Genomic DNA, 25,426 nt, shown 5'->3' with positions numbered 1-25,426 from the left:
AGGTTGGCGGTGTTGTGGACAGTGTAGAAGATTTTCATAGCCAACAAGGGGACATCGATAGGATGAAGAGCTGGGCTGAGAAGTGCCAGATGGAATTCAATCAGGAAAAGGTTTGAAGTGATGCCTTTTGGCAGGCCAAACCTGGAGGCAGAGTACAGAGTTAAAAGTTGGATTCTTGGCAGTGTGGAAGAACAAAGGGATCTTGGGGTCCACATCCATAAATCCCTTAAAGTTACCGTGAAAGTTGATGGGTGCATGGTGTGTTAGCCTTCTTTAGAGCAGTGAGGTAAAGTTGCAGCTCCGTAAAAACCCCGTTGACAGCACTTGGAGAATTGTGTTCAGTTTCTGGTCCCCTCACTATCGGAAGGATGTGGACACATTTGAGATTGTGCAGAAAAGATTTACCAGGGTGTTGTCTGGATTAGAGGGCATTAGAGAGGATAGGTTGAGCGAGCTAGGGCTTTGGAGTGAAGGAGGATGAGAAGTGACTTGATAGTGGTGTGTAAGAGAGATGCTTTGCCAGAGCAGAAACACCTATTTGGAGGGGGCATAATTTTAAGGTAATTGGAGGAGAGTATAGAGGGGATGTTAGAGGTAGGGTTTTTTGTTTTACACAGTTGGTGGTACATGCATGAACTTTCTGCCAGGTTTGGTAGTAAAAGCAGGTACATTGGAATATTTAAGAAATTTTTGAGTTGGTAAGTGGGTGATAGAAAAATGGAGGGCTATGTAGGAGAGAGGGGTTAGAATAATCTTGAAGTGGGTTAAAAGATCAGCACAGCATCATGGACCAAAGAACCTGTACTGTTCTATGTTCTATATTCTATATACTGAGCTGCCAAAAAAGCCAGCCTAAGGCATGAAGGAGGTTCAGTGGGAATGTTAGCCAATTTGATCCTTTGTAAAGATTCCTTTTCTCGGCATTTCCACTTCATATACTCAGGCTGGCAATATTCACAATTGCTGTCAAAGCCAGTGCTCTCCATTACCTTGCTGTGACCTGCTCACTGATGATCAATTTGGGTTTCACCTAAGACCATCTAGCTTCAGACCTCATTTGAACCGGTCTTTGAACTAACCTCTAGAGAGAAATGTGACTGATTTGCGACACCAAGAAGTCTTAGTAAAACAGAAATTAAACGGGATTAAAAGGAAAACCCTTAGGTGGCTCAAGTCATTCCTCACACCATGATGTGGTTGTTGGACATCACATCACTTCAGGAGTTCCTCAAAGGAGTGTCCCAGGTCCAGTCATCGCCAGCTGCTTCATTCCATTCGGTGTTGATCATTGGTGACTGGACAGTGTTTAATGTTACACCTCCACAGCAGATGAAGCAAGGCCATTCCTGAGTGTAACAAGACCTAGCCTTTATATAACATGGGCTGATGTATGACCTGTAACATCTTCCATACTTGGATGCCAGGCAATGACTGTTCATAACAACAGTATCTGACTTCCACTCTTGGCATTCAATTGCATTATCACAAGCAAGAATCCTGGGGGCCACCACCAATTGGCAGGTTAACTAATTCAGCCAATCTTTCTAACCTTCTGTCTTCCTCTCCACCAAGAGCACTGCAGCTGCACATCAAGACAACTTCAACTTTACCTTCTAAACTGTTAACCTTCGGAAGGTATCAAGAGCAAAGATTATCAACACCTTCCATATCGCCCTCACAACACCATACTGACTTGAAAACATTGCTGTTCCTCCAGCATCATTGCTTCTGAATTTGGGAACTCCCTCCCCAAAACTACAGATTTGGTTACCTTCACCAGAAAGATAACATGGTTCAAAAAAGAGGGCTTATCACCAGCTGCTTACAGGCAATGGAAAGTAGGAATTAAATGCTTACCTTGCTGACAGTTCCAACATTCTGTAAATAAATCCAAAAAAAATTCCAATGTACATAATTTTCTTGTGAGGCACCATCATAAAGCATCATATGCACACAGTCCTTTTTAAAGCAACTGTGGAAACCAGATGACAAGATTATAAGTACTCTTTATATTCTTTTTAATCTGATCTGAAATTCACTGTATGGCAATAGAACAGTAAGAATAAGTCATGATGAAAGATGTGACAGCTGCTGTTTTGTGTCAGGTGGAGCTGTCACTTCACAATTCATAGACACAAATGGAAAATTGCTTTGCCAATACATCAATAGAATTAAAATGAGCTTAGCCAAAATTAAGCTAGAAGAGGAATCAGATTGGATAAACAGGTCTGGTTTTCTCTGGAGCAAAGGAAACTAAGAACTGATATGAGAGGTGATATAATAATTATGCCAGGTAGCTCTTTCTTGCCAGTGAAATACTTGTTGTAGTTTATCTTGCAACTTGGGGAAAAGGATAATCTGTGAGAGGAAAGTAAGAAGCTAGACGTTTTTAAACTTTCGTGCTGGTTGTTTGGTTTTTATTTTATTAAGAGGCATAATATCAGGTTAATCAGGTTAATCAGTTAATCAAAAGCAATGTTTTTTTTTTGGAAATAGTCTATTTTTAACGGCCAAATAGTAAAGCATTTGATCCCTAACCTGGATCTTGATGGCCAAAGATCGTGACTTCCATTTATCCACAATTTCTGTTGGTTTGTTGCATATTTTACTATTCATTTATTTATTTAAATTGAGATACAGCACGGAATCAGCCCTTCCAGCCCTTCGAACACAGCTTACAAAGACCAATTAACCTGCAGACCAGTAACACACAAAATGCTGGAGGAACTCAGCAGGCTTATCTATGGAAAAGAGTAAACAGTCGACATTTCGAACCAAGACCCTTCATCAGGACTGGAAAAAAGATAAGAAGATGATGGGGGCAGGAGGGAGGAAGAGGAAGAAATACTGGGTGATAGGTGAAACCAGTTGAGGGACGGGGGTGAAGTAAAGGGCTGGAGAAGGGGGAATCTGATAGGGGAGGGCAAAAAGCCACAGAAGGGGGAGGAACACCAGAGGGAGGTATTGGGCAAGTAAGGAGATGAGGTGAGAGAGGGAAATAGGAATGGTGGGGGTGGGGGCATGACCGGAAATTTGAGAAATTGATGTTCCTTTGAGGTTATCCAGACGGAGTATAAGGTGTTGCTCCTCCAGCCTGAATGTGGCCTCATTGTGGCAGTAGAGGCCATGGACTGACATGTTGGAATGGGAAGTAGAACTGAATTGGCCACTGGAGTGTAGGTGCTCAGCAAAGTGGTCTCCCAGTCTATGTTGGACCGATAGACAGGAGGCAACACCAGGTACAGTAGCTGACCCCAACAGACTCGCATGTGAAGTGTTGCCTCACCTGGAAGGACTGTTTGGGGTTTGATTCTACTACAAACCAGTGGGTCTTTGGACTGTGGGAGGAAACCAGAGCACCCAAAGGAGCCCCACACAGTCATGGGGAGAACGTAGAAACTCCTTACAGGCTGCAGCTGGATTTGAACCTGGGTTGCTGGTACTGTAAAGTGTTGTGCTACCCACACTACTGTACTGCCCTGTTTGTGGAATTGGGTCCTCGAAAGATGCAGTACATTTCTGTAGTGCCTTTCATGTGCTTGTATTATGTGAGGTTAATATCTTTCAAAACTGTCTTGAACCTGTTATGGTCAAATTTCCATGCTCCATTACAGATGATGTGGGAACGACACTCCAAAAACAAAATCTGTACTCAAAATGTGCTTGTTAAGAGCCCTGTTAGATTCACAAGCAGTTGCATGGGGTAGGCCTGGAATGTAAACGATATTGGTTCAGGAAGATCATTGGGGCAGTGCACAATGAACCAGTGAGTATCTTGAGGACTGCCATTGCGTGCAAGGCCGAGTCTTTCACAATGAAAGGCTTTTCTTTCTTGCACTGTGCCAATGCAAAACTAAACCAGCCGATTGTGAGACCTGGGGTGCAGGTTGGGGAACTCTGTTTGTGATTGCGATCTCAGTCATGACAGTGCAGAACAATGTTGAAACCATCATCTTCACATGTGTACTCGTGCTTGGTACCATGCTGCATTGGAGTGGAGCACAAATATCAGGTTAAACTTTGGAACTGAGCTTGTGCAGTTGTTCATTTTGCCATCACTATCTGAATGGTGCAGAGGAATGTGGGTGTTATGTATAATTTCCCAGAGCCTAATATGTAGGTGCTGCAGGTCATCAGCAAAGCTAACAGAAAGTCTTGTGGAACTGAATACAAAAACTGATTCCCTCTCCCTTTCTCCTTCTTCTTTTTCCCACTCTGACCTCTTACCTGTTCTCACCTATCTGTCACCTCGTCCTTCCCTTTCTCCTATGGTCCACTCTCCTCTCCTATCATATTCCTTCTTCTTCAGCCCTTTACCTTTCCCACCCACCTGGCTTCACCTATCACCTTCTAGCAATCCTCCTTCCCCTCCCCACCTTTCTATTCTGGCATCTTCCTCCCTCCTTTTTAGTCCTGAAGAAGGGTCTCGACCCAAAACATTGGTTGTTTATTTATTTCCATAGAAGCTATCTAACCTGCTGAGTTCCTCCAGCATTTTGTATGTGTAACAGAAGTGCGGAACTTTTGATTCAGTTAGGGCATTATTGATAGCAGATCTGCAATGTTATGTATAATACTGATCTATTTCATTATGCTAGTGCATTGGCTAGCTTGAAGAAAACTTTGCCCAGCTACCATCAGGCACTTCCCCTGAAGCACCAGAGGACCCAACACACACTCTACCGCTATTACAATACTATCAAGATTGCCGATTGTTCCATCCCTCGAACAGATTTCAGGGAAACTGGCCGTCTGGCTGTCGTCCTCCTACCTGTATTTCTGCATGGACATAAAAGCAAGGCGTAAGAGGTAAGGACAACGAAGAGGTGGTCACAGGAAGCCGAGGTGTGGTTACGGGATTGTCCCCAAGTCGATGGGCGTGACCATGTTCAAGGTCTCGTCAGAGGATCTGATGCCACAGAGCTCTACCCTGTAGCAGGCTCTCCCTCTCCGCACAGCTGATGAATCCAAAAGAACGGCTGAGACTGATACAATTTGAAGCAGTGGCATCGCAGGAGTTACCATATCGTACTATCCTGGCTTAGGCAGCTTACAGAGACAGCTAGGATGCAATGTCCATGGTCAACCCCGACCAACAAAGGGCCTCAGTGTCACTAAAATAAATACGAGGGTTATCCATTTAGGATAGATGTGAGGCAAATGTCTTCCTGAGACCGCGACTCCCCTCCTCAAAGGGTGGTGGAAGCAAAGTCTTAGAATATTTTTAAGGCAGTGGGGGGGTCCACTTGATGAAGCAAGATTCTAACGAGAGTTGGCAGGAGTAGAGTTGCAGTTCAGTCAGCCAAGATCTTGTCAAATGGTGGACCAGGCAAGGGGGTCTGAATGGCCTACTCCGTTCCTGCAGGCAAAATCTGTGGATATACAAAGTTGAAGTGCACATTCAGCAAGTACACTATGAGAGAACCGAACACCCCATGCAACACCTACAGGTTCAAGAACAGTTAGTACTCCTCAACTGTCAGGCTGTTGAACCAAAGGGGAATACTTCATTTACCCCATCACCAAAATGATCCCACGACCTTTGGACTCTCTTTCAAAGACTTCATGTCACGTTCAATAAGCAATAAACTTATTTTTGTATTTTGCACCCTGCTTGATGCCCAATAGATTTGACACTGTGGCCCCTGCCCATCTCCCACATGATTCATCTGTTGTCGGCCCCCAACCAACACATACTCCACACTCCCCTCCTCACAGCCTCCCACCCTACTTTCGTGACTACACCTCTCCCCCACCTGAAACCTCCATGGTGGGCTTCACAGCTGAACAGGTGAGAAGACAGCTGAAACGTCTCCACCCAAGTAAGGCTGCAGGCCCGGATGGTGTCAGCCCCAAGGTGCTCAAAGCCTGTGCCCCCCAGCTATGTGGAGTACTTCACCATGTCTTCAACCTGAGCCTGAGTCTCCAGAGGGTTGCTGGAAGACGTCCTGCCTCGTTCCTGTACCGAAGACGCCGTGCCCCAGCGGCTCCAATGACTACAGACCGATGGCATTGGCCTCCCACATCATGAAGACCCTGGAGAGACTTGATCTAGAGCAGCTCCGGCCTATGGTTAGGCCACACTCAGATCCCTCCAGTTTGCCTACCAGCCCCGACTAGGAGTTGAGGATGCCATCATCTACTTGCTGAACCGTGTCTACGCCCACCTGGACAAGCCGGCGAGCACTGTGAGGGTCATGTTTTTTGACTTCTCCAGTGCGCTCAACACCATCTGCCCTGCTCTGCTGGGTGAGAAGCTGACAGTGATGCAGGTGGATGCTTCCCTGCTGTCATGGATTATTGATTATCTGACTGGCAGACCATAGAACGTGCGCTTACAACACTGCGTCAGACAGAGTGGTCAGCAGCACTGGGGCTCCACAGGGGACTGTCCTGTCTCCCTTTCCCTTCACCATCGACACCTCGGACTTCAACTACAACACAGAGTCTTGCCATCTTCAGAAGTTTTCTGATGACTCTGCCATAGTTGGATGCATCAGCAAGGGAGATGAGGTGGAGTACAGGGCTACAGTGGGAAACTTAGTCACCTGGTACGAGCAGAATCATCTGCAGCTTAATGTGAAAAAGATTAAGGAGCTGGTGGTGGACCTGAGGAGGGCTAAGGCACCGGTGACCCCTGTTTCCATCCGAGGGGTCAGTGTGGACATGGTGGAGGATTACAAATACCTGGGGATACGAATTGACAATAAACTGGACTGGTCAAAGAACACAGGCTGAATACAAGAAGGGTCAGAGCTATCTCTATTTCCTGAGGAGACTGGGGCCCTTTAACATCTGCCGGATGATGCTGAGGATGTTCTACGAGTCTATGGTGGCCAGTGCTATCATGTTTGCTGTTGTGTGCTGGGGCAGCAGGCTGAGGGTAGCAGACACCAACAGAATCAACAAACTCATCCGTAAGGCCAGTGATGTTGTGGGGGTGGAACTGGACTCTCTGACAGTGGTGTCTGAAAAGAGGATGCTGTCCAAGTTGCATGCCATCTTGGATAACGTCTCCCATCCACTTCATAATGTACTGGTTAGGCACAGGAATACATTCAGCCAGAGACTCATTCCACCGAGATGTAACACTGAGCGTCATAGGAAGTCATTCCTGCCTGTGGCCATCAAACGTTACATCTCCTCCCTCAGAGTGTCAGACACCCTTAGCCAATAGGCTGGTCCTGGACTTATTTCCACTTGGCATGATTAACTTATTATTATTTAATTATTTATTGTTTTATATTGCTATATTTCTACACTATTCTTGGTTGGTGCGACTGTAACGAAACCCAATTTCCCTCGGGATCAATTAAGTATGTCTGTCAATTGGTGTGGTCTTCCATTGATTCAATTACAGTTATTATTTTATTATGGATTTATTGAATATGCTGCAAGAAAATTACTCTTGGGCTTGAATATGGTGACAAATGTACTTTAATAATAAATTTACTTTGAACTATTGTTGCCGCAGCTGTTGCAAATTATTTTGCTGCTATCTCATTAACTTACTTGACAGTGAATTGCTCAAAGCAAGTTGCAGATATCTGATTCTGTCTCACTGACTTCATGAAGCCTGGTCTATGTTTTGGATGGGCAGATTTTTTTTTAAATAGCAAAGTTCAAAGCAAATTGTATTATCAAAGTACATGTATATCACCATATACAACCCAGGTGTCATTTTGTTGTGAGTATGCTCAATAAATCTGTAGAATAACAAACATTACAGAATCAATGAAAGACCACCCAACTTGGACGTTCAACCGGAGTGCAGAAGACTGTAAATTTTACAACAGTAATACGTAATTAATTAATAAATAAACAAACAAACAAACAAACAAGCAGGCAAGCAATAAATATTGAGAATGTGAGGTGAAGAGACCTTGAAAGTGAATCCATTGGTTGTGGGAACATTTCAATGATGGGATAAGTAAAGTTGAGTCAAGTTATCCCCTTTGGTTCAAGAGCCTGATCGTTGAGGGGTAGTAACTGTTCCTGAACCTGGTGGTGTGAGTCCTGAGGCTCCTGGACCACCTTCCTGGTGGCAGCAGAGAGAAGAGAGCATGTCCTGGGTGGTGGGGGGGGGGGGGGGTCTCTGATGATGGATGCTGCTTTCCTGGGACAGCATTTCATGTAGATGTGCCCAATGGTGAGGAGGTCTTTACCCACGATGGGCTGGGCATATCCACTACTTTTTCCATTCAAGGACATTGGTGTTTCCATACCAGGCTGTGATGCAGCCAGTCAATATACTCTCCACTACACATCTACAGAAGTTTATCATAGTTTCAGATGTCATTCCGAATCTCTGCAAACTCCTAAGGAAGTAAAGACACTTTCCTGCTTTCTTCATAATTACACGTGTGTGCTGGACCCAGGACAGGTTCTCCAAACTACTAACATCTTGGAATTTAAAATTGCTAACTCTCTCCACCTCAGATTCTTTGATGATGAGGACTGGCTTATGGACCTCTGGTTTCCTTCTCCTGAAGTCTAGAAGCGGCTCCTTGGTCTTGCTGACATTGAATAAGTGGTTGTTGTTATGACATGGACTTCAGTACGAAAGATTTGCAATCATTATTGCAACCAGTACTATAATGGGTCGAGACACTGTTTTAGAGGAATTACACACTAATGGCAATAAATAAATTAGAAGTTAGGAGTGTTACAAGGAGTGCAAGACAGATTATTCCAAATAAGAAGTTTTCTGAAGGAAGAAGGACACTATTGTGCCTGACAAGTGAAGTTAGAGCCAAAGTACAAGCAAAAGAGAGGGTATTCAAGGAAGCCACAGCTTGTGGGAAGATAGAGAATTGGGAAGCTTTTAAAAACTTGCAGAAGGAAACTAAGAAGGTCATTAGGAAGGAAAAGATGAATTATGAAAGGAAGCTGGCGACCAATATCAAAGAAGATACTAAAAGCTTTTTTTAAGGGTAAAAGAGAGTCGAGGGTAGATATAGGACCAATACAAAGTGACGCTGGAGATATTGTAATGAGAGACGCAGAGAAGGCAGAGGAACTGAATGCGTCTTTTGCATCAGTCTTCACAGTGGAAGACGTCTGCAGTGTACCGGGCATTCAGCAGTGTCAGGGAAGTGAGGTTTGTGCAGTGAAAATTACGACTGAGAAGGTGCTCAGGAAGCTTAATGGTCTGAGGGTGGATAAATCTCCTGGACCTGACGGAATGCACCCTTGGGTTCTGAAGGGAGTAGCTGGAGAGATTGAGGAGGCATTAACGATGATCTTTCAAGAACTGATAAATTCTGGCATTGTACCGGATGACTGGAAATTTGCAAATGTTACTCCACTTTTTAAGAAGGGTGGGAAGCAGCAGAAATGAAACTATAGGCCTGTTAGCCAGTCATCGGTGGTTGGGAAGCTGTTAGGGATGAGATTACGGAATACCTGGAGGCACACGGCAAGATAGGCCAAAGCCAGCATGGTTTCCTGAAAGGAAAATCCTTCCTGACAAACCTACTGAAATTCTTTGAGGAAATTACAAGCAGGGTAGACAAAGGAGAGCAGTAAACGTGGTGTACTTGGATTTTCAGAAGGCCTTTGATAAGGTGCAACACATGAAGCTGCTTAGTAAGAGCCCATGGAATTACAGGGAAGTTACTAACATAGGTAGAGCATTGGGTGGTCGGCAGAAAGCAGAGAGTGGGAATAAAGAGATCCAATTCTGGCTGGCTGCTGATTACCAGTAGAGTTCCACAGGGGTTGGTGTTTGGATTGCTGCTTTTTGCAATGTACGTCAATGATTTGGACTATGGTATTGATGGATTTGTGGCTAAATTAGCTGATAATATGAAGATTGGTGGAGGAGTGGGTAGTGGCTAAAGAAGTGGCAAATGAAATGCAATGTTGGAAAGTGTATGGTCATGCACTTTGGTGGAAGAAATAAACAGACAGACTATTATTTAGATGGGGAGAGAATTCAAAATGCAGAGATGCAAAGAGGCTTGAGTTCTTGTGCAAGATGCCCTAAAGGTTGACCCAAGTCAATTGTGAAGCCGGGAAATGCAATGAATTTCTGGAGGTATAGAATATAAGAGCAGGGATGTGATGTTGAAGCTGTATAAGGCATTCGTGAGACCACACTTGGAGTATTGTGTGCAGTTTTGGGCTCCTTATTTTAGAAAGGATATACTGACATTGGAGAGGGTTCAGAGAAGATTCACAAGAATGATTCCAGGAATGAAAGGGTTACTGTATGAGGAACGTCTGGCAGCTCTTGGGCTGTATTCCCTGGAGTTCAGGAGAATGAGGGGTGATTTCATAAAAACATTCCAAATGTTAAAAGGCCTGAACAGATTAGATATGGCTAGGTTATTTCCCATGTTGGGGATTCGAGGACAAGAGGGCACGACTTCAGGATTGAAGGACATCCTTTTAGAACTGAGATACAGAGGAATTACTTTAGTCAGAGGGTGGTAAATCTGTGGAATTTGTTTACATGAGCGGCTGTGGAGGCCAAGTCACTGGGTGCATTTAAGGCAGAGATAGATAGGTTGTTGATTAGCCAGGGCATCAAAGGATATGGGGAGAAGGCAGAGGAGTGGGGATGAGTGGAAGAATTGGATCAGCCCATGATTGGCGGAGCAGACTCGATGGGCCAAATGGCCTACTTCTGTTCCTATATCTGATGGCCTTAATATCAAATTAGTAAATTTGCAAACAAGCATATTTATCTATTTAATTAAAATTTCCATACTTATCTATTTAATTACACTTTCCCTGCTATCACATCCAATTTGGTCTTCATTGCCCTTGCATCTATCTCTTCTTGCACAGAAATATAATAGTTAATAAATGTACTCCAGTACCCAAAGCCATTGCTTAGAGCCGCCTCTGCAGAGATGTCATTAGAATGACTCTGCTAACCTTCAACAATCAAAACCATCTGATGTGACATCAGCTTTTCCTTTAATTTCCAGTGATCAGTTTTGCCACTTCACCTTGCTGCCTCACTCAATCAGGAATGTTGCCTTGATGCACCACCTATCTGGTATTCAGCCCTTGTACGTCTATGTTTGAATGAATAATGTGGTTAAGGACTGGAAATAAGTGGTCCTGGTTGAATCATAAAACCAGTGTCTGTAAACAGTGGTGTCAATCGACAGCACTGTAAATGACAACTTCCATCACTTTAAAAAAAATTTTAATGAGCAGGTCATATAGTTGAGCATTTTTTCCCACATTAATGGGTTCTTCCCGAGTTTGCATTCAGCTAGGAAAGTGGTCAAGAAGGGATTCCAATTCAGAGAGTTTGGCATCTGTCACTAACCATTCATTTCTTCGTAGATTCCTGATTCCAATTAGCAGCTCCCACAGTGGGAAGGCTAATGCCTCAAACCTCATTGTTCCTTGGTATTCCCAAAGCTCCCACAACCCTTTTTTCAGACCACAATATCCAGATCTCTCATGAGTACTGTGGGCTGGAAGCTCAGCACTGGAATTTAAGCTACACATCATATGATCTGCTGATTTCTACAGAAAACTGTGTTTAGTGGGTGCCTTTATGACCTCCATTGCAATCTTATGTAACTAAATTCTAACAAGATTACACTTGTAGTTCATTGAATTATATCCTTAACCTATGGGAGCTGAATTATCTCATTTCCTAATCATATCCCCTTTTACTATAAATGGTTAGTAAGGAACTTTGAAATCTGCAGTGCCAACTGGTAACCAATTCAGCGATATTGATTATTTGCACTTCTGTGACCAAGAACTAAACCTGACTCCAAACCCCACTCAGGACCCCGGTGTACTTTGTACTATTTATTCATAGGGGTTACGGTAAACATTACTTTGTTTATAATTCACTTATCTGCTGCCCTGTTGATCAGGCGTCGACTGGTGGGCGTTAACCCCTCACCTGTTCATTAGAACAAACAAAACTTGCCATGGCCTACTGTTCATCACTTGGAGGGGCGACTCATCTAACCGTGTATTGACCTCCCGAACAGCACTAAAGGAGCAGCCTGTTTTACGCAGAGCAGTCTCATGCAAGATCTTTTAGTTTGTGAGGAGGTCTGACTAAAGACATTCTAAAGCTTAACCATAGTACTGAGCGGACACCCAGGAGAGCGAGATGTCTCATGTCTCACAGGCACCTTCCGATCGGTAGTTACATCCCCAGGTTAATCGGTAGCGATTTTTAAACTTGTGTAGAAGCGCCGTGGTTTCACCATAGCAAAGCAGTCGGTTTTACACATCCTTGTTTGCATATCCCCACCCCCATGTTACACTCCTCAGCCGAAAGGGGGAACGCCCGGTTTGTGCGTGTGTGTGTGTGTTTTTTTTCCATCGTGATGAGATCCCTTGAGGATGCATTATAGGACCGAGAAGCCGGGGCAGCGCTCGCTCCATCTGTCGGGCTGTGCCTGCTAGGCGAGCCGCGTACCGCTGGGTGGCGCTGCGCCGACAGCCTGCGCGAATGTGCATCGCTGTCTTTAAATCCCGGAGTTCAGAGGAAAGGGGCCGGGATGAGAGGTGATAATTACATTCGCCTTTCCTAATTCCATTCAGACTATTAAAAGGCGAGCATTTTCTTTCGCGTTTAGAGAAGAAAACCTGTTTTTCTTCATTTGCTTTCCTACCTTTCTCTTACCCGCGTGTCGTTGTATCCGAGCTGCCTTTTGTTTCATACGCATCCTGTAATGAGCAGCTGATTCCCTTGAAGTTGATTGCCACAGGGCCTGTACGTTCGCCATAAATTAAATGCACCATTCCGTTTGAACTGCCCATTTTTTTAATCAGCCAAGGTCAAGAATATTTAGCTTTTGATCATTAAATGAAGTTGAGACTGGGCTGCGAATGGTGTATCTCCTTTCTCCAGTGTATCATCTGTGGACAGAAACTGCGGATTGTACGGAAAATGGAATACGAGTAAGGTTTAAGGATTTCTGCTACAGACTGCATTCTGCACTTTACCGAAAGAGCACACTTAAATGTTAATCTTTATAGTATAGTACAAAAGATCTTGTAAAACAGATTAGCATATCATATTTGCACGGAAAACCATAAGACATAGGAGCAGAATTCGACCATTCGGCCCATCGACTCTGCCATTCCATCGTGGCTGATTTACTATACCTCTCAACCCCATTATTCTGCCTTCTCCCCGTAATCTTTAACACCTATCAACCCCCATGTTAAATATACCCAATGGCTTGCTCTCCACAGCTGCCTGTGGCAAAGAATCCCACATAATCACTACCCTCTGCCTAAAGAAGTTCCTGCTCATATCTATTCTAAAGGGACGTCCTGGTACTCTGAGGCACTGCCCTCTGGTCCTAGATTCCTTCACTGTAGGAAACATCCTCTCCATGGCCACTCAATCGAGACCAATCAATATTCAGTAGGTTTCAATAAGATACCCCTCCCCCCGCACAGAGCTGGTCAAATGTTTCTAATAAATTAACCCCTTTATGGGATCATTCTCATGAACTTCTGGGCCGTCTCCAATGACAGCACATCCTTCCTTTAGACAAAGGGCCCAAGACTGCTCACGATACTTCGTGACATGTGACCAATACTTTATAAAGCCTCAGTTTTACATCCTTGCTTTTATATTCTAATCCTCTTGAAATGAATGCTAACATTGTATTTATCTTCCTTACCCTGCAATTTAACCTTTTGGGAGTTCTACACACGGACTCCCAAATCCCTTTGCACCTCTGATTTCTGAATTTTCTCACTGTTTGGAAAATAGTCTATGCCTTTATTCCTTCTACCAAAGTGCATGGCCACAAACTTCCCTAAACAATATTCCATCTGCCACTTCTGTCTGCCCATCTTCTGACTCCCAGCTTCCTCAACATTATCTGCCCCTCCACCTATTTTCATATTGTCCACCAACTTGATCACAAATCATCAATTCTGTCAACCAAATCATTGATGTATAACATGAAAAGAACGTTTTCATCTACGGAACACCAGTAGTCACTGGCAACTACCCAGAAAAGATCCCCATTATTCCCATTCTTTGCTTCCTGCCATTCAGCCAATCTTCTATCCATGTTCGTACCTTTCCTGTAACACTAGAGGCTTTTATCTTGTTTAGCAGCCTCGTGTGTGGCACCTTGTCAAAGTCCTTTTGAAAATCTATTCAAATAACAACCGCTGACTCTCCTTTGTTTATATTGCCTGTTATTCCCTGAAAGATTTCCAACAGATTTGTCAGACAAGATTTTCCCTCAAGGAAGCCAGCTGACTTTGGCCTATTTTGTCATGTCCATCCAAGTACCCTAACTTACTGTCATTTGCTTACCTCCCCTCTCATTAAAGTACAGAATGACATTGGCAATTTTCCAGTCCACTGCAACATTGTCATAATTTAGTGATCATTACTTATGCCTCCACAATCTTTTCATCTACCTTTTTCAGAACCTTGGGGGTATTGTCCATCTGATCCAGCTGACATATCTACCTACAGCCTTTCAATTTTCCCAAGCGTCTTCACCTTAGTGATAGCAGCTACGCTCACTTCTTCCTCCTGACACTCTTGAATTTCTGTCATATTGCAGGTGTCTTCCACAGTGGAGGTTCTCTTATGAAAGAGAAAAGGCCATTTGGCCCAAGGAGTCAATGCTGGCTTAGAAGATCATACTGTGCCCTCATTCATTTTCCAAGCATTCCACATAACTCCTCCCAGATTCTACCATCCAGCAACAGGAAGGAAGAATTACAGTGCGCAATTGAACTACCAACCTCCATGTTTTTGTGATGTAGTAAAGCAGCTTAGAGGAAACTCATGGAATCTCATGAAGTGTGTGGAAACGCCATCAGGGGTCTAATTTAGACCATAACATATTGGAGCATAATTAGGCGTTTGGCCCATCAAGACCTCTCTGCCATTTGATCAAGGCTGATCTATTATTCCTTCTCAATCCCATTCCTCTGCTGTCTCCCTGTAACTTTTATTAATAATCAAGAACCTATCAACCTCCACTTCAAATATACCCAGTGACTTGACCTCCGCAGTGTCTATGGCAATGAATTCTACAGATTCACCTCCCTCTGGATAAATAAATTCCTCCTCATCTCTATTCTACGGGGATGTCCTTGTATTCTGAGGTTGTGGTCCTTGACTCTCACACCACTCGAAACATCCTCTCCGCATCGACTCTGTCCAGGTCAGATTCAGTAGGTGGGTGTTGACAAGGGCCCAAGGTTGTTCTTTCTGTAATTCCATTGGGATCTTTATAGCTTGTCTGAACTGTAAGCTATAAAGGTCCATTGAAGAACCCCTTCCAAAAGGGATTAGTGCTCCCAGATCATTGTCTTATCTGACAATACTTAATCTCATGCTCTTTGGTATTGGATTCGAGTCAACAATTGTCTACCCTAGGATGCAGCAGAAATAACAACACAGTGCTATGTGTGAACCATTTCTAAGAGAAAGTGCATTTTCTTCATCCATTGAACCTTTCTAGATGGTTCAGAGCTCAAATTGTAATACAGTGGATTCCAGTTAACCGAACCATCAGTTAATTGGGGTAGCAACTTGTGAGGGATATCGATAAGCTAAAAGCAAGCAGGTTTTTCTCACTGAGGTTGGATGGGATGACAACCAGAGGTCATGGGTTAAGAGTGAAAGGTGAAAAGTTTAGTGGAGGAAGTGAGGGTGACTTCCTCACTCAGAGGTCGTGAGAGTGTGGAATGAGCTGCCAGCACAAGCAGTGCATGGCAAGCTCTATTTCAACATTTAGGCAAACTTCAGATAGACACATGAATAGTAGGGCTATGGTCTTGGTGCAGGTCAATGGGAGTAGGTAGTTTAAATGGTTTTAGCATAGACTAGATGGCCCAAACAGCCTGCTTATGTGCTGTACTTCTCCATGACTGTGTGAACTCTTAACGAACAAAAACTAATTGAGAAAATGGCCAAGGTTCCCTTTGATAATCTGGGACACTGTGCTGCTTAAATGGGACAGGAGACTGTTGCTGAACAGGTTCTAACTAGTGTTAGTTGTGGGCACTTGTGTGGCTGTTAGAAACTACACCGTGCTTAGAGCAAGCAGTTTTTAATTAGTGCCAGTTGCGTGAGCTTGTGTTATCCATTTGGGCTGAAAGATGCTGTTTCAAAAAGCAGTGACTTTTGATGATTTTGTACCAGGAGATTTTGTTTTGGATTATGACAGTACTTCGTGCAGGAAGGCAAAAGAAGGCAGTCCACTATCCGTACCAGGTGTCTGTGCTGACTTTATTCATTTACAGTCAATCAGCATACTCTGGACGAATTCCTCCGATAACTATTGGGGACTGATACAGTTTTATACTACATGTAGCGGCATTGGTAGTGGTCTAATTTGTTCTGTATTTCATTTGTTACTCAGTTAAACCAAAGTTTGTCTTTTTTTTAAACTATTTTTAACTATTTCCATGAAACTTCGGCTGATTGGGGCAGCCACTTACTTGCACCAAAATGTACCGGTCCCAATGTGTCTCAATGAACCAGATCCACTGTATTTTAAAAGAAAAACAATGCTGAAACAACAAGAAATAAGGCATTAGTAGATAAGGAACTGCAACAGTAAGAATTGGTGTACTGTAAAGGCTGCCAGATTATGCATTTCAAGAATTACACTCGTTGCAAATGTATTAATTTCCCTGGAATTCCATTAAGAGGCAACATTTTTGGTTCTTAAGCCAATTAAGGCAGGTTGACTGGCAACATAGCACTGACGTAGGGCATTAGGCCTGAATGTGCCCATGACCATTACACAGCAAATTTTCACGTAGACGGTGTTCAGTTAACGCAATAAGCTTCATCAGAAGGGTAGTCACGCCAAGCCCATCTTGTACAGGTCTGCTGACCGTGTATGAAAAATGGAACCTTTTTTCCTTGTCCGTCAGCGAAGAAAACTCAGAAGAGAGAGTTCAAAATGACGAAATAAAGCCAATGAATGGGAGAAGTAAACAGGAATGTACGCAGAGTGTAGACATAAATGGAAAACAGTGCCACATATTTCAGTTGATCAATAATCTGTGTACTGAAGGTTAACTAAGGTTATGGATTCCTATTTTTATCTTGGCTTGTGTTTCCAGTTCACAGCCAGTTTGCCCAAATGACAATTTGTTGCTTTGAATTCCTGGAGAAATCGTGGAAGACTTTCACTACAAATTCCTGGAAGAGGAAAGGGAAGGTCAGAGGGACTATTGAGTGAGCTGATAACAAATAATAAGCTTCCTTTCTGTCAAGGAGTTATTTGAAAAATGTATGCAGGAACAGGAAAATTAAATTTTTAAAAATATAGCAACAATGACATCCTGGGAATTGTTTAGTTGTGGGTATAATTTAAAGTTGCTGGGTGGAGGGAGGGGGGGTTGTTGGTAATCTTCTGTCACTGGAGCTTCAGTTGAGCTGGAAATGTAGAGCCTTGGTAGGAAAAGACCTCAGTGTTTCTCAAATTCAAGATCAATTTCAGGTTTGTTGTCATTCAACCGGTCACGTATACTGCCGAATGAGACAACATTCCTCTGGACCAAGGTGCACAACACAGTACGTATAACACATAAAAGTATTATTACCACAAATAAATAAACAAATAATAAGGTGCATTTGCAACTAAAATGTGAACAGCGTAACGCTGCTGGTGTTACATGCAATGAGATCTGGGTGGTGGTAAGTGTTATGTTTTGTAACTTCAAAACATTAAATTAATTCAAAGGAAGACACCAGGAATCTGGAATATGGCTATAACTTAATCTTTAAGCGAGGTGCGCACCTATCACATGGTAGTGTAATGACGTATGCAATTCACGGATTTAACATATAATCCAAAATGAATCATTTGAACAAACAGTATGGAAAACAGCTATATAGATTAAGAATCCCTAACAGTTTTTGTCCTAATGATATGGTACATCGGCCCGATGGTGCGGGGTTCAAAGAGATTATTGGATTGGATGGGAGGGATCACTGACAATGCTAAGGGCCCTGCATATGCAGCACTCTTGATAAATATCTCTAATGGGTGGAAGAGAGACCCCAATGATCCTATCAGCAGTCCTCAAGCTTTTGTAGAAACTTGCAGTCAGATGCCTTGCGGTTCACAGCCAGTTTGCCCCAGTGGCAATTTATTGCATTGAATTCCTGAGCACCAGGAGAAATCGTGGAAGAATTTCTCTACAAATTCTTGAAAGAGGTAAGAGGAGGTCAGAGTGACTATAGCTTTTTTTCTCTCTGTCAAGGAGTTATTCGAAAAATGTGTGCAGGAGCAGGCAAAGTTAATTTCCAAAAACGTAACAGCAATGAAATCCTGGGAGATGTTTAGTTGTAGGTGTAATTGCAGCTCAATCTGCAAGTTGCTGGAGTTTTTTGTCCATGTCTGTCACACAAGCTGGTCAGGATACTCTGCTGCCCCTGTGTTCAAATGGGTAGGAGGGTAGCCTCACTTCCTCAGGAAGTGGCGACACTGCTGTGCTTTCTCAATCGAAGAGGTGGCGTTGAAGCACCAGGTGAGAATTAGGGGCTCCTAATTCTCTGTCCGTGGAGGAGCCATGTGAGCGCAGTGAGGAGTGCTCAGCCTACACCTTGTTAAAGACCATAATAACCCCTTTACTCTGCTCCGCATTGTTGTGCTCGCACCATTCTACTAGACGCTCTACCTCCTCTGTTTGCCGTCGAGGAAGCAACAGTGGCTGGCTTCATCGGCGAACTTGATGATTCGGTTCGAACTGGATCAAGCAATGCAGTCATACATCAGCAGCGGGCTGAGCAGGTAGCCCTCAGGAGTGTTGGTGCTCAGCGTGACGGAGCGAGGGATGTTTCTGCCAACGCAAGCTGCCGCTGAACTTGCTGCCAGGAAGCCCAGGATCCAGTTACGGACAGGAAATGAGACCCATCGAGGACAGTTTACCCACCAGCTTCTGAGGTATGACCGTATTGAATGCCGAGCTGGAGTCAATAAGCAGCGTCCTGGCATATGAGGCACCATCTTCCAGGTGGGATAAGGCGGAAAGTTGAGTGCAGAGGCTATGACATCATTAGTGGACCGATAAATGAGCTAGAAATGGTCCGATGTAGCAGGAAGATGGGATTTAATGCAACTTGTAACCATCTGCATGAAGCAGTCCAGTATTGTTGAGGTCAGAGCCACTGAACAGTAGTCATTGAGGCAAGTTACTGTAGCCCTCTTGGGCTCGGGGATGATGGTGGCCACTTTGAAGCCCAAGGAGACAGGAGAATGTCTGTTAGAAGCTCAGTTACTTGGGCTGCACAGTCCTTCAGCACCCAACCAGGTACATTATCAGACCCTTCAGCTCTACCCAGCTTGACCCTGTCGAGGGTCTCCCTCACATGTGGCCAGACAGAGTGCCTGCTTCTCGGGGGGAGGAGGGTGTAAATAATTCCATTTCACCTTCCTGATGGCGCAGGAAAAAGCAGCTCTTGCTGGCCTGACCTGATCCGAAGGCAGAATCCCGATCTCTCAGCCGTCTGTTGTTAAATATGGCTTCTAATTTGCCCTTGCATGGACGTGTTTAATAGCAGTGACATCCTCTGTGTGGCCAGTCACAGATCTCGCATATTTACCGATGTTAATGATGGTCGTAGGTAGCCGGCTCCCTGAACACGTTCAAGTCCATGCTTTCGAAACAGCTCTATTATGCAAAAGTTCCTCCTTCTGACCAGGGCTTTACCTGCCTCTGAACTGGTTTGACTCGTTTAATTAGTGTGCAGTATGCAGGAGTTGGCATAACAAATGAGTGGTCGGTGGGGATAACGAGCAGCTTGCAGGGACTAAGGAATTTGATATACTGCCACAGCCCCTGATGATCCTGTGGTTTCAGTGTCTGATGACTGGAGGGTGAACCCACAGAAAGCATCTGGGTACCTGGCTGAGTACCGAAGACCAGTGCTGATCAACTGTCTAGAGTTTTCACCGATGTCTTTAACCTCTCACCTCTGCAGTCTGCAATCTCTTTAACCTACCCACCTACTTCAAGCAGGCTTCAATTATACTGGTACCTAAGAAATGCCTCAATGACCTATCATCCAGTAGCACTTGCATCCACAGTGATGAAGTGTTTTGTAAGTTTGGTGATGAAATATATCAACTCCTGTCTGAGAAGCGACTTGCATCTGCTCTAATTTGCTTACTGGAGCAACAGGTCCATAGCTGATGCCATTTCATTGGCTCTTCACTCAATCCTAACAGCAAAGATGCATACATCAGAATGTTCTTTATCGATTACAGCTCAACATTCAGTACTATCATCCCCTCGAAACTCATCAAGACGCTGGGCTCAATACCTCCTTGTGCAATTGGATCCTCAGTTTCCTCACGTGTGGAAGCCAGTCAGTTCAGATTGCCAACAGCATCTCCTCAATTTCCATCAGCACAAGTGCACCACAAGGCTGTGTGCTTGGCCTCCTCCTCTATTCGTTTTATACCTATGACTGTGTGGTTAAGCACAGCTGCACTGCCATATTCAAGTCTGTTGACAACAGAATTCTTATAAGCAAAATCAAAGGTGGTGATGAATCGGCATAGAGGAGGGAGACTGAAAATCTGGCTGAGTGGTGCCACAACAGCCTCTAACTCAATTTCAGCAAGACCGAGGAGCTGATTGTAGACTTCATGAGGAGGAACCCTCCCCCCACATGTCCATGAGCCAGTCCTCACTGGAGGACCAGAGATGGAAAGGGTCACAACTTTAAGTTCCTCGGTGTTATCATGTCTGAGGACCTGTCCTGGGCCCAGCAGGTAAGTGCAATTACGAAGAAAGCATGGCAGGGCCTCCACATTCTTAGAAGTTTGAGAAGATTTGGCATGACATCTAAAACTTTGACACACTGCTGTACATGTATAGTGGAGAGTCTATTGACTGGCTGCATCACAGACTGGTATGGAACTACCAGTGCCCTTTGTTACGTAATCCCGTAACTGGATCACTTACCAGCAAAGATAGAGAGGTCCGTTGACGTCTGATGGTACTATTTTTAAAAGTCTTTATTTATGAAGGGGCACAAAGATAAGATTAATACAAACATTCAGATAATATACGTCGTCACTACTCAATCTAAAAGCGCGGGTCTAATAATAACCATCAATAAGAAACAGCTCGATCGTTTGTCTAGGGCGGGGGTCAGCAACCCGCGGCTCCGGAGCCACATGTGGCTCTTTTACGTCTATGCTGCGGCTCCCTGTTGCTTTGGGAAATAATTGGTTGTGGCGACCCTTTTCCTGGCACATCCAAACCGGCTCACAATTAGATAGCCTACGGGGGTTTGCGAGCACAGAGCTTTGGAGCCTCTGCGCCATGGGGGGGCAGGTTGAGGGAGGCTTAAAAGTGAGGCTGAGGATTTCGAATAAAGTTTTTTCCTTCGACGGCGGTTACCGACTCCGTGTCGTAATTTTAGCGCTGCGTGTAGCACACCGCTACATGGTCAGTATTTAATTAAAATGTATTTTATGTTAGTTTGTTAGTTTTTGAAATGTAAATCTAAATTTGAAGATTATGGTGATCTTGTACAATCTAAATAAGACGTTGTGGCGACCCATTTCCTGACACATCCGAACCGGCTCACAATTAGCCAGCGTTCAGGCTAAGGGAGATAGCCTACGGGGGTTTGTGAGTACGTGTCTTTTGCAGCATCCGCGCCCATGGGGGGCGGGTTGAGGGAGGCTTAAAAGCAAGGCTGTTTAGTTCGAATAAAGCTATCTTTGACTGCAGTTTACTGACTGCGTGTAGCACACCGCTACAACGTGTTTTTATCGCTGGCTGTCCAGAGGGGAGGTGCTGAAACGCTTTGTCGCGTGTCTGGAAGAAGTGAAAACTTTCCTGGGCAGCAAAGGGCTCAACTTTCCTGAGCTGGAACAGCCAGAGTGGCTGGAAAAGCTACACTTCATGGTAGACATGACAGCGCACCTGAACACGCTGAACACAGCTCTTCAACGGGGTAAGGACGTACAGCCCTGCACATGTTGGAGGATGTTTTGGCATTCGAGCGCAAGTTGACGTTGCTTGCCAGAGATTTACAGAAAGGCACATTGTCTCACTTCCACAATTTGAGAGAGTTCAAACAAGGTCACGACATGATAAATTCGGAGTATTTACATTCTGCAATCATCGCAATGCAAACATCGTTTGGGAAACGCTTCTGTGAGTTCAGAGAGGAAAAAAAGCACATTATCTTTCCCGGTCACTCCCCTAAGCATCGATCCATCCCTACTGAATACGACTGCATTGTCAGGTGTGAGTCAACCTGAACAAGTGTGATAAATACTTTAATTGCCTATTACTTTACGTATATTCATATGTTTTCATTGTTCAGTGAAATAGTCCTTTTATTTTTCAGGTTGACAGCTGGCTGACGTTATTTTTGGTTTGCTGATGGCGGCAAATTTAAGTTTGGCGTTTTTCATAAATACAAGAAGAACTCAAATAGACATTGAGTATTTTACTTAAAAGTAACCTTCAACCCAACCTCTTTTTTTCGGAGTTCAAAATGTTTTTGTTGCATGCAGAAATGTAATTTCGTTTTCTCTGCAGGAGTTCATCAATTTCATAAATGCAACACATTGTAGTTTGTTTATACATAGCATAAAGGCAAAACAAAACGTTGTATGCAGTGTTATTTCATTTTAAATGTCAAACGGGTTTTGCGGCTCCCAGTGTTTTCTTTTCTGTGGGAAACGGGTCCAAGTGGCTCTTTCAGTGGTAAAGGTTGCTGACCCCTGGTCTAGGGGATAATATATTGTCCGATGGAAATATAAAAGTCACTCAGTTCCTGCAGGCTTCAGCCTTTTGGGGGACCGCTGGGTTTTCACTTGTTGGAAAGAGAGAGAGATTGGTGAGAAAAGAAACTTGCCCGGGTCTTTTATGAAGCAAATCCATTGAATCAGGGGAGCGGGCTTCCCCGTTGTTAGCTAAAAGCTGGTTTCCGTGGTTCCAGTCACTGATTCCAGCAACGGAATCGAACGCACATGACTTCCTTCAAATGGCTTCCCATTACTACGGGATCGTTAGCGTTTCTTCTGGTGTGTCTGAAGGGGGTGTTCCCCTAGACCCTCTTTTATATTTCCTAACGGGGTCTCAGATGTCAATCAGGTTGGGATGATGGAAATCTCTCTCTCAACCAGCCTACATTGCCCGAGGGCTTGCACGTAGCATAGTCCCCAATCCACAAACGTGGTCTCCAGGAGACAATGGTCAATGTCGCATTATTTTGCAACGCGGTGGAACGAGGTATTCGGCACGTCTCTCTCTCACATTTCCTGGGTCTACTGACCCCCCCCGTCAACTAGTGCTCTTGCGATTCTCATAAAGGAGGGGGCTGCGGACATAACACCTTAAACAAAGAATCCTACAAAAAATACGGCCCAGACCATCACAGGTAAAGCATTCCCCATCACTGAGACCCCCTCCATGCAGGTCATGCTCTCTCCTCGCTGTTGCCATCAGGAATAAGGTACAGGAGCCTCAAGACTCACAACACCAAGTTCAGGAACAATTGCTTCTTCTCAACCATCAGGTTCTTGAACCAAAGGGGAGAAATTCACTCAACTTCACTTGCTCCATCACCGAAATGTTCCCACTATCCTTGGACTCACTTTCATGAACTCTTCATCTCATGTTCTTGATATTTATTACTAATTATTATTTCTTTTTGTACTTGCACAGTTTGTGGTCTTTTGTACACTATTTGAATGCCCTAGTTAGTGCAGTCTTTCATTGATTCTATTATGGTTATTATTCTGTTGTGGTGTTATATATGGTGATATATATGCACTTTGAACTGGAACCAGATCTAATGTGTTCTCACCTCTAAGTGATAGAATGGAAGTGATAGAATTTAAGCAGGACTGTTTAGCACACCTTGAAGTCGCCAGCAACAATAAAGAAAAAAAAATCAGTGTGTGTGGTTTCTAAGTCTGCAAATGCAGTTTTCCCCAGTATTAGCAGAGGGGAGGGGGATGTATAGAGTCACAATCACAATAACAATAAACTCTCTTAGTAACTGGAAAGGCCTGGATTTCACCATTAGGAAATCTACCATCAGGAAACAGTGGGTCGTCACCTCTAATGTGTTCTCATGCCAGTTCTTATTAATGCAGATGCATACACCTCCATTGTCCGGATATCATGGGAATTCTGTTGTCCCATAAAGAGATGAAACCCTCCAGCTTCAGGGATGAGCATGCAGATGCGATTCAGTCAGATGCAAGTAATCTTGCTTACTTTCTAGCATTTGAATGCTTTTGAAAACAGAATCGACGGGAGGGCTGACCTGAAGGATTTCGCCTTTTGTCTAATTTCATCTCCTTTGCTATCTTGTGCACTGCTTCCGATGGTTTCTCCCCTGGGTGGTTGTAGCAGATGACAACATGGTGCACAGTAGGCCCATGCTGTGGAGATCATCTGCTATCCAATAACTCGCTAGTGAGGTAGACTTGCAGTACTTGGTGTTTTTAAAATCCAGCCAACAAAATGCTGATGGAACACAGCAGGCCAGGCAGCATCTATAAGGAGAAGCACTGTCGACGCTTTGGGCCGAGACCCTTCGTCAGGACTAACTGAAAGGAGAGATACTAAGAGATTTGAAAGTAGGAGGGGGAAAGGGAAATGCGAAATGATAGGAGTAGACCAGTGGGGGTGGGGTGAAGCTAAGAGCTGCAAAGGTGATTGGTGAAAGTGATACAGAGCTGGAGAAGGGAAAGGATCATGGGACGGGAGGCCTAGGGAGAAAGAAAGGGGGAGGGGCGAGCACCAGAGGGAGATGGAGAACAGGAAGGGTGATGGGCAGAGAGAAAAAAAACTAAATGTGTCAGGGATGGGGTAATAAGTGGAGGAGGGGCATTAACAGAAGTTAGAGAAGTCAATGTTCATGCCATCAAGTTGGAGGCTACCCAGCCGGTATATAAGGTGTTGTTCCTCCAACCTGAGTTTGGATTCATTTCAACAGTAGAGGAGGCCATGGATAGACATATCAGAATGGGTATGGGATGTGAAATTAAAATGTGGGGCCACTGGGAGATCCTGCTTTCTGTGGCAGACCGAGCATAGGTGTTCAGTGAAACGGTCTCCCAGTCTGCGTCGGGTCTCAGCAATATATAAAAGGCCACACCGGGAGCACTGGACACAGTATACCACACCAGCCGACTCACAGGTGAAGTGTTGCCTCACCTGGAAGGACTGTCTGGGGCCTGAATGGTGGTGAGGGAGGAAGTGTAAGGGCAGGTGTAGCACTAGTTCCGCTTACAAGGATAAGTGCCAGGAAGGAGATCGGTGGGAAGGGATGGGGGGGGGGGGGGACGAGTGGACAAGGGAGTCGCGTAGAGAGCGATCCCTGTGGAAAGCAGGCTCTCCTACCCTCTCGGCTGTCCCTTAAAATCCAGCAATGTCTCGTGAACATAAGAACGACCTAAAAGACAAACAATTGCACCATTAGTTGGAGCTGAAGTGATGG

General features: G+C 44.3%; 2 protein-coding genes and 1 long non-coding RNA gene across 5 annotated transcripts in view; 2 read left to right on the top strand and 1 right to left on the bottom strand.

Moving 5' to 3' along the window:
- Nucleotides 1–13,397, bottom strand: part of LOC132406795 (uncharacterized) — a 72,082-nt gene extending 58,685 nt beyond the window's left edge. Inside the window, exons 1-3 of the long non-coding RNA XR_009516241.1 lie at nucleotides 12,606–13,397; nucleotides 4,772–5,372; nucleotides 1,858–1,878 (exon numbers count right to left, since the gene is read on the bottom strand). This is a non-coding gene — a long non-coding RNA (uncharacterized LOC132406795). The remainder of the gene's footprint in view (nucleotides 1–1,857; nucleotides 1,879–4,771; nucleotides 5,373–12,605) is intronic.
- Nucleotides 1–25,426, top strand: part of ripor1 (RHO family interacting cell polarization regulator 1) — a 282,610-nt gene that overhangs the window by 32,325 nt on the left and 224,859 nt on the right. The window lies entirely within an intron of this gene.
- The window catches only part of LOC132406793 (inactive serine/threonine-protein kinase VRK3-like), a 130,405-nt gene that overhangs the window by 88,499 nt on the left and 16,480 nt on the right, over nucleotides 1–25,426 (top strand). The window lies entirely within an intron of this gene.

Source organism: Hypanus sabinus, chromosome 17 (genome assembly GCF_030144855.1).
Source record: "Hypanus sabinus isolate sHypSab1 chromosome 17, sHypSab1.hap1, whole genome shotgun sequence".
NCBI lineage: Eukaryota > Metazoa > Chordata > Chondrichthyes > Myliobatiformes > Dasyatidae > Hypanus > Hypanus sabinus.
Note: the sequence above shows the minus strand (reverse complement) of the source record. Positions and strands in the feature narration are given on the sequence as shown.